Source organism: Sus scrofa, chromosome 5 (assembly GCF_000003025.6).
Source record: "Sus scrofa isolate TJ Tabasco breed Duroc chromosome 5, Sscrofa11.1, whole genome shotgun sequence".
NCBI lineage: Eukaryota > Metazoa > Chordata > Mammalia > Artiodactyla > Suidae > Sus > Sus scrofa.
Window position 1 is genome coordinate 60,836,016 of NC_010447.5, and position 10,066 is coordinate 60,846,081.

The 10,066-nt window shown below is 43.8% G+C and overlaps 1 long non-coding RNA gene across 4 annotated transcripts in view; it reads right to left on the reverse strand.

Moving 5' to 3' along the window:
* LOC106507269 overlaps nucleotides 1–9,564 on the reverse strand; it is a 43,476-nt gene extending 33,912 nt beyond the window's left edge. Inside the window, exons 1-2 of one of the 4 annotated variants that reach the window (XR_002344104.1) lie at nucleotides 8,937–9,564; nucleotides 3,097–3,236 (exon numbers count right to left, since the gene is read on the reverse strand). This is a non-coding gene — a long non-coding RNA (uncharacterized LOC106507269). Of the gene's footprint in view, nucleotides 1–3,096; nucleotides 3,237–7,301; nucleotides 7,501–8,936 lie in introns of those variants that run through there. The other 3 variants (XR_002344102.1, XR_001303147.2, XR_002344103.1) reach the window with 3 other exon arrangements.

Sequence of the window (10,066 nt, forward strand, 5' to 3'; positions counted from 1 at the left end):
TTTTCAATTGCCTTTTGCTCAAAATAATCCATATGCCAAAGAGGCACATTTTAGGATGGTTCTGGAATCTTTTAGTACTAATGGTTAACACAGAAAAGTTCCTGTCCTTGAGGAACCTTATAATCTAAAAATGAAAATAATATGTATGAAAATTATAGCACAAAGCAAACGTTCTTTGGTAGAGATATAAGTCCTGTAGAAGCCAAGAAAATAGAGTTTTCTGCATCTGAGAGGTTTTAGATTTTATGAAGAAGGTGACATTTTAAGACTAGGTAGGATTTCTATCTCCGATTAGTGGAGAGAAAATGACAAGAACAGAGTCAGGAAAGTTCAGAAAATATTTAGCAGTAGGTGAGTGGTCATGTTTGGTGGAAGGGTCTACTAGGAGAGATGAAGCAGAAAAGGAAGACATTGCCAAATCACAGGGTATTTGAGCCTGTTTGAGCAGCTTCTTTTTTATTCTGTGCATCCTAGGGAGCCACTGAAGGTTGTTGAGGAGAAGGTTGGCCCATTTGGTATGAGCGTTCTCTTAGAACTTTTTTCTAGAAAGTTCTTTGACAGAAATTGGAAGATGTTTAGAGGAGGTGAGACTGCAGTCTGGGAATATAGTAAAGAAGCCATTATGCAACCTAAGATCTGAACCAGGTGAAGAAAATGAGATACATCTCAAGGGTGTTAAGAGGTAGAACCCACATGATTTGGCAACTGATTAAATGCTTGATTAAATGCTTTCCTGTGTGCTCAGGGGAAGAAGGATCACATGAAAAGATTTATGTTTGGGTTTTGTAAATGATAAAGACTCGATTTATCTAAAAAGTAAAAAAAAACAAAAACAGAAAAAAATAGGGGAATTTATTTGTAAAATTTGATTTACTACATAACTTTAGGAAGCACAGACATAGAGCCAGGGAGGGTCAACTGAGTCAAGGCCTCAGCTGTCATTTTTCCTCCATATCCTCTCTTTGAAGATAGTCTTTATTCTTTTCTACTATGAGCAGCACTTCCATGCTTGAGGAGCCTCACAATAGCTGTTAGCTAAGGGGCTGAAGAAGAATAGGGTTTTCCTGGGTCAGTTTGGACTTTTCCAGAGATGGACACTGGTGGAGGAACTTGAGTCACGTATCTTTTTCCTGGACCAGTCATTGGACCTTACATATGGGGTGCTGCTTTTGGAGGATCCCACTAAAAAATCATGGTCGGCGGTAAAAAAAGGTATCACAGACATGGCCAGGGGGAACTCCTTGTGCATCATGGCACCCTCTTAGCTTTCCCAAGGAAGACTGAGGAATATCAATTGTGACCAAAGTTCTGGGCCAGAGGATTGGTGATGCCTTTAACAGATGGAGAAATGGGTTTGGGCAAAGCGATGAATTTTAGTTTAGACATCTTATTTTTTTAAGGTGTATCAGGATGTCTGTGTGGCATTGTACAAGAGGTCCTAAGAAACTGGGGTCTTTTGTTCTTAGGAGAAGTCGATTTAAAAACTGTAAATTTGGGAGTTCCTGTCATGGCTCAATGGTTACTGAACCTGACTAGCATCCATGAGGACGCAGGTTTGATCCCTGGCCTCGTTCAGTGGGTTAAGGATCTGGCATTGCTGTGAGCTATGATGTAGGTCACAGATGCAGCTCGGATCCCTCGTTGCTGTGGCTGTGGCGTCGGCTGGCAGCTACAGCTCCGATTGGACCCCTAGCCTGGGAACCTCCATATGCCTCGGGTGCAGCCCTAAAAAGACAAAAAGACCAAAACAAAACAAAACAAGACAAAACAAAAAAAAAACCCCTGTAGATTTGGGAGTCATCAGCATTGAGGTCATGATGAAACTAAATGGATAAGATTGCTCAGAGAAGATGAATTCAGAGAGGAGGTTGGGAGGCAGAATCTAGGAAATTTCCATCATTTGAATGGAGGCCTAAAAGGATAAGACAAAGTAGACTGAGAAGGAATTATTGTGACCAAATAACAATATCTAAGAGGAGGAAATGGGTAAGAAAATGTCTAAAACTCACTGAGAGTGTTGCAGGTTCCTTTTTATCTTCTTTATCAAATCAGCAAGTCTCTCTGGAGTATGTATCAGGATTGCACCACTTTGACAGGGCACCAAGGGAGACAGAAAAGAAGGAGAAAACAGACCTTTTCCTGGAGCAAAGAAACTTGCAAACTCCCAAGAATAGGGTAAGGCGATGGCAGGTCACTTAAGCATGCACTCAGGTAAGGACCAGAACAGCTTTGGCTGGCTGGCACATGGCTAATATTTGGCCCATCTGCCGCCTTTGGCATATATGCCAGATGTTGCAGTAAGACAACTACGGGAAGAACAGAACTAGGGGAAGCATTTGCTTGTTAGTTGGTTGTAATAGAAAATTACATATGGGACATAATGCCTAATGACTAAATAGGTGATATCAAAGGGTAATTACCTTCCTGTCTCAAAGAGGCTAGGCTTGAAAACATCATATAATATGTTCACAATGCTATAAATCAGCTATAATTCAATAAAATGTTAAAAAATCATTTAATAATTGTCATTATCTTATTTCTTTAATATTTATTTAGTTAGTTATTTTTGCTTTTTAGGGCCACACCTGTGGCATATGTAGGTTCCTAGGCTAGGGATCTAATTGGAGCTATAGCTGCCAGCCTACCCCACAGCCACAACTACGCCAGACCCAAGCCTCCTCTGCCACCTACACCACAGTTCACGGCAACGCTGGATCCTTAACCCACTGAGCGAGGTCAGAGATCAAACCCGAAACCTCATGGTTCCTAGTTGGATTCATTTCCCCTGTGCCACGACACGGAATGCCAATTATTTTAAAGAAAGCAATCCCTTTAGTTTGGGCAATGGCTTTTATTTACATTTTCTTTTTTCCAATTAAATTTCTTTAGCAAGTGATAATAGATTGGTAAGCGGTGTCATTACGTAGCAGGAGAATCACTCCACAAGATGGTAGGAAACTGAGAGACCACCACTGTCCTCCCACCTCTATTCCATCACACCTACAAAGCTGTATGCTCCAGCCTTACAACCTTAAATAAAATCACTTAATCTCTGTGATTCAGTTGCCTCATCTAATAAAACAAAAATGACCATACCTCATTGGTCCCAAGGGCAGGGACTATATGGGTGATTTCTTGAGTTTCCTTCTGCTGTGATTATGATCAGTCATGTGACACGTGTGCAAGGAATCCTTTTTAGCAGGATTGGTTCCTGCCTCCAAAGAGCCTACCGTCTGCTGGGGAAACAGGAAACACACAATTACAATTTAACACAAAATGTCTGTAGTGGAGGCAGATGAGATACACAGGACAGAGAAGGACTAGATTCACACATCAGTCCAGGGAAGTGAGGGGACTTCCTTAGGGGAAGTAACACTTGAGCTGAGCCTGAACGGAGTTCCCACACCATCAAGAGAACAGGGGTTCCAACTGGAAGAACAGCACATTTTAAAGAGGAGACTTGTCTGGAGGAAGAACCAAAAGTAAGTTCACATGAGTGGGAGACAGCGAACAAAGCACGAAGTTGCGAAAATGTGGGGCTGGCAGATAGTTAGAAATTACTCAAGATAACCATTGAGCACTCACTGGTGGAAGGGCAGTAGCCTAGATGCTGGCTGATTAGGAATTCTGAATTTCTGGAGAAGCATTTGAGAAGACTTCAAACCAGAGTTAGGAAGAACAAAAATAAAGCTAGTGAGAGAATCCAGGGAAGACACAGGAAAAATCTATGAGAGACCATGGCTGTGGGAGAAGAGAACTATTTAGGAGACAGAATCAACCCTTAGTTTATGGGATGAGGGTTAAGGAGCAGGGAAGAATAAAGAATCACTTTCCCACTTCCTGCCTTTAGGAAATTGGGTGGCTGATGGTGGCATTCACTGAGGTAGGAGTTGGTGGAGAAAGGGTTGGCCCTCATCTTTGCCCCTGCTTTTGTTTTATGGAGCAATCACCGTCCCGATATATTTCTGAAGATACTGAAGTACTTGCGTTTGTTTTCCTTTCAAATTCCCTTGCCTTCTGTAGAGTTTGGAGTCTGTGAGGAGACTGGGTTTCTTTCAGGCAGATGCATTAAGCCTGTCCTTGGCTGTGGTCTCCGTCTCAGGTGTCCTAGGCTGCAATGTTCTTCCTGAGCATACTTCCCTCTCCATCTACCTCCTGCTTCCAGAACTTTGTTGAAATCTTCACTCTTCTACTTCTCTCCCATGCTCTTGTTGGGTGGGGTTGGGAGGGTCATGCTTTCTTATTTCTTTCCTATAATTTTATTTATTTATTTAGTCTTTTTGTCTTTTTAGGGCCGCACCCGCGGCATATAGAGGTTCCCAGGCTAGGGGTCCAATCGGAGCTGTAGCCACCGGCCTACGCCACAGCCACAGCGACACCTGCAACCTACACCACAGCAATGCCGAATCTTTAACCCACTGAGTGAGACTAGGGATCAAACCTGCGTCCTCATGGATGCTAGTCAGGTTCCTTAACCGCTGAACCACGACGGGAACGCCATTATTTCTTTACTTTGATTTGAATGATTTTTCTGAAAAAGGATAAATGGATACACTCAATCTACCATCTTCAACCAGAAGCTCCTGAATTTGAGCTCCGATATGATGTATTTAAGGTAGCTATGGTGCGTCTAGATAGAGATTTAGAGTATGTATGTGTGAATTAGCTGTATGTCTGAACCTGGTGTTCAAGAGACAAACCGAAATTAAAGGTAAAGATCTGGATTCCTGGTATAGAAGTAATGGGTGGGGATGAGACTGCCTAGGGAGAGCTTGCAGGATGGGAAGAGAATAGGAGTCTGACCCTGGGGACCATCACTATTTAAGATAATTGTCTTGGAGTTCCCGTCGTGGCGCAGTGGTTAACGAATCCGACTAGGAACCATGAGGTTGCGGGTTCGATCCCTGCGCTTGCTCAGTGGGTTAACGATCCGGCGTTGCCGTGAGCTGTGGTGTAGGTTGCAGACACGGCTTGGATCCCGCGTTGCTGTGGCTCTGGTGTAGGCCGGTGGCTACAGCTCCGATTGGACCCCTAGCCTGGGAACCTCCATATGCCGCTGGAGCGGCCCAAGAAATAGCAACAACAAAAGAGAAAAAAAAAAAATGTCTAAGATTATTGTCTTTAGGGTACAGTATTATTCCTCTAGAGTTAGGGAGACTAATGCTATCTTAGAACTCACCCCCTACGGATAGAAAGGACTTAAATGGGCTCTTTGAGCTCAGGGAAGATGCGTTTAATATATAATAAAGGTATGAAAGCAACAGCCAGATAATTAGGTGTAACAAAGTTGAACAGGGTGAGGATAGGAGTTCCTACGATGAGAGAGATAAGCAAGAGTGTCATCATTTCCAGATGATGTTATCTGACGTTTTTGGTGCTGGGCCCACTCTTTCGAGTCTGTTGAATGATGGCTCCCATGATCTGTGCTACTATTTTTTTCTTCTGCTGAGAACATGGCCCTGATTCAAGTACCTTTGCTCAGGGAGATATGTCCTGATAGTCTCCACACATGCAGTAAATATTTATTGAGGCCTTAGTATAGGCCAGACGCTGCGTGAGGTGCCGGGGTATGAAAATAAACAACATAACACTCAGATAAATGCATAAACTGTCCCTCATGCTCCAACTCACTGTTGCTGTCACTATTTTATTAGCAAAGATCTTGTCATTAGTGTTCTTTTTTTCTTTGCTTTTTAGGGCTGCACCCGTGGCATATGGAGGTTCCTAGACCAGGGGTCGAATCAGAGCTACAGCTGCAGGCCTAGGCCAGAGCCACAGCCACATGGGATCCGACCTGCATCTGTGACCTACACCACAGCTCATGGCAACGTCATATTCTTAACCCACTGAGTGAGGCCAGGGATTGAACATGTGTCCTCATGGATACTAGTTGGGTTCATTACCACTGAGTCACAACAGGAACTCCTTATTAGCTTTTAGAGAAAGTTTGGTTAGCCCTCTCATTCTGAGAGGTAGGCATGCAAGTTTTTCTTTTGGTGCCCAATGTGACCATTTTGTGTACCTGGCAAAGAAAAAGGTGAGAATATTTTTTATTCTATCTCGGGGTGACAGACAGTCATCACCCTAACCCAATACAGCACAGAGGGGTCTCACTATAGATTATTTAATCCTTATTTTTATTACTTCAAATTATTATTAGTAAGCAAGGATTCTAGGAAAGCACAGGTCACAGAGCACAATATCGTATTTTGGAGAGGGCCAATGAAAGGAAAGGTTTTTAAGAGTAAAACTTAAAGTAAGTGGCGTTCCGATTGTGGCTCAGTGGTTAATGAACTGGCTGAGTATCCATGAGGATGCAGGTTCGATTCCCAGCCTTGCCCTGTGGGTTAAGGATCTGGCATTGCCTTGAGCTGTGGTGTAGATCCCAGATGCAGCTCAAATCCCACACTGCTGTGACTCTGGTATAGGCCAGCAGCTACAGCTCCAATTCCACCCCTAGCCTGGGAACCTCCATATGCCGTGGGTTGGGCCCTAAAAGACAAAAGACAAACAAACAAACAAACAAAGAAAAAGCAAGCACAACTGGCAAACAGGTGATTGGCTTAAAAAAATACAGCTAATCAAAGAATGAGTTCTTTTAAACCTGGAATTTTAGCTATGTCTCTAATCTCAGGTTTGGTTTGTTTGTTGTTTTTATGGCTGCACCTGCACCATATGGAAACTGCTGGGCCAGGGATTGAATCCAAGCTGCAGCTTCCACCTACACCATATCTGTGACCTACCTGCAGCTGTGGTGATGCCAGATTCTTGCAACCCACTGCACCGGGCTGGATATTGAACCTACACCTCTGCAGTGACCCAAACTGCTGCAGTCGGATATTTAAACCACCGTGCTATGGCAGGAATGCCTCAGTTTTTTTTTTTTCTTTTCTTTTTTTTAAACTTCATGATCATTTAAAGCTTCCGAAAGAGGGAAAATTTAATTAAGTAGAGAATGAGGTAGGTTGGCGTAAGGGTGAGTAGAGAATTAATCTAGTATGGTGCTTTATTATTATTACTAAAACTAATTAAGTTTGTAATTAACATAACAATAGTAGTGATGGAATAAGAAGAAGGGAATAGGACCACTTTGAATGATGACTTTTTTCTAATTTACAGGAATTAGAAAATTTTGAAAAATTCATCCATTCATTAATTGATCCACTCAATCAACAAATACATCCAGCATGTGCCAGGCACAGTGTTAGGTGCTGGGAGTGCAAAGAGGAACCCACTGATAGCTAAATGGAATCCCACCCAAGAAAGTTACAGGGCAAAGTATGCCAAAGGAACTGACTTACAGCCTTGTTTTCACTGCTGTTATCTGGTGCTGCCACCTGCTGGGCATTTGCTTTTTCACAGACTTTAACCCTAGGTGTGTACAGAGAAACCGGAAATTCCTGGATGGAGAAGGCCCCAATTCCATCTTTGCACACCAGACCATGTGCTTTTTCTTGAGAAGTGAACCTTCCTTTTTCCTCTTCACCAACGCCATGGTAGCACCACCCTTAACTCCTCTGGAATTGCAAGCTGCTTCTCTCCTGCAGGCGTGCTGAGTCACTTGCCCAGTATGCCCAGGGCAATTGCTTCATTTCTCTCCCTCCCCCGGAGCTTTGCTACAAAGCCTCTGTCTGAAGGCTTTGGCCTTCTCTGGCCTTCTTCCCGCTCTTATGAGAGTTTCTTGCCGGGACACTGAGAATGTGTGCCTGAGTTGCCTAACATGGGCAGGAAGAGGCCAAAGGCCTTTGCAGCAAATACTTCCACACAATTTTGAACTTACTCTCACTTCTGTCTAGGGGAGTAGGGTGGCCAGTGGGAGTGGTTTACTTACTTCCTCATGAGTTGTCTGGTTCAGGTCCTAGGGGCTGCTTCAGAATCTGAGCAGGAGTCAGAGGATGAAGCATTAAATAGGTCATTTGCTTTACATCATCAGTTCTTGAAGGGAGTCGAACACCTCCAGGGATAGTTTCACCATGAAAAAGGATCCCAATAGTAGTACCAAGCCCACCGTTGACTGTAAGACTGCCTGCCTCATTTGGCCCTGGTTCAAGCCAAGGCTTCCCACAAACTGCTAATATTTTGCCAGAAAACATTTACCAACATTTACTTGGTTATGAGAGTACTTGGTTGGGCACAAAATCAGGGAGACCTCCTTCTTCCATTGCTTGTCATTACATCAAAAAATATTCTGGGAGTTTCTATCATGGCGTAGTGGAAATGAATCTGACTAGGAGCCATGAGATTCCAGTTTCGATCCCTGGTCTTACTCAGTGCGTTAAGGATCCGGCCTTGCTGTGAGCTGTGGTGTAGATTACAGATGCAACTCGGTTCTGATGTTGCTGTGGCCCTGGTGTAGGCCGGCAGCTGTAGCTCGGATTGGACCCCTAGCCTGGGAACCTCCACATGCCAACCGTGGGTGTGGCCCTGAAAAAAGGCAAAATAAATAAATAAATAAAAATTAGCTAGGTAAGAATGACTGTTTGAATATGAACTACGCATCATGAAGTGGAAAATATATTTATTTCTATCTGATGGACCCTCCCATCCCCCAAAAGCTCCAATTTAGGAACCCCAGGTTTATTTTCCACGGTTATGAAACTTGAAGACCACATCCTGAGCTCAGTGAGGTGCACTTTAACACAAGAAAGAAGGCCAGAGGTGGACAGAGTAGTGAACAAATTAGTCATAGTCACCAATCTCTTTTCTTTCCTTCCTTCCTCTCTTTACACATCTACCCACACGGAATCTGCCAGGCCAGGGATGGAACTCGTGCCACAGCAGCATCCGAGCCACTGCAGTGACAACACAGGATCCTTAACTCCCTGAGCCACCAGGAACTCCTTTTTTTCTGGTAGTCTTGTTTCTTCTTTCTCCTTCTAGCTTCACAGACTCTTCCATCAGCTCCTCTCCCCATTCTGATCCTTTCTCATGCTTACCGGCTACTGCTTCTCTTTGGTCCTGAGGCTGGAGAGAGAGGGCTTCTATCCCCTGAAGAAAGGACGCCTTTGTCCGGCAGGACCCCCAGGGCTTTGGACTCCATCGCCTGCTAGGTGCCCTCTCTGGGGTGGGGGCGGGGAAGAGGGGGGCGGTCCCCTCTCCCGGAAGTGAATGGCGGAGCCCTGCCCCCTCCCTTCCATCACTAGGAAGCACCTGTACTCAAGCGCCTCCCTCCGTGTTTTAATAAAGGACCACGATTTTTTGGAAAAAAAAATTCTAATTCTAATTCATGTTCTTCTTTCCTTTCCCTCCTTGCTAAAATTTCTTCCTTCGCCCCATTTCTGGGGATGAAATGATTTTCCTGAAAAACATCGTATAACTTGGTATGGATTCCAGGTGCTCCCACTGGTGCTCGGCCGATAGACTACGGCTTCTCAAAATGAAGTGACGCTGTTTCCTGCGTCCAGCGAGTAAAGGGATGAGGAAGCCTGGAGGGGGGTGGCCATGAAGGTTAGAGGGAAAGGGGTCTGAGGATGGAATGAGGGTAGGACGGGAACCAGGAAGACGTGGGCCTTAAGGCACGGAGAGAGTGGAGGCGAGAATGTCACAGGTGAGGGATGTTAGCAGGGAAAGGGGGAATCAACTCTCCAAACCTAAAGCAGACCGTGGAAATTAGAACTCAGAAGCAGACCAGATCATCTTAATTCTTCAGTATATTTCACAATGCGAATGATTTATTTTAAGACAACCCTCCCCCATTTCACCATATTTCATTGCAGAGTTAAAAGGGAAGACAGGCAAGAGAGAAGTGAAAGTCTGATCTTTCAAAATCGTACTCATTTTTTTTAATAGAGGTTTTCAAGAGGATCATTTGAAACATTGCTAAACTGAGGGAATTTTTTTTTTTTACTTCTCATATCCATTTTTCCACGTTTTAATTTTATTGTTTGAAATAATTATAAAATTAGAACATGCTCCTTGCTTCAAGTCAAACAATACTGAAGTACATAAAAAATGAGTGCTCTTTCCTCCTTCCAACACTATCCTTTAAAGAGCTAATGGTAACAGTTTGATGTATCTCCTACCTTTTTATAATAACACATATAAGGACCTCTCTCTCTTTTTGCAA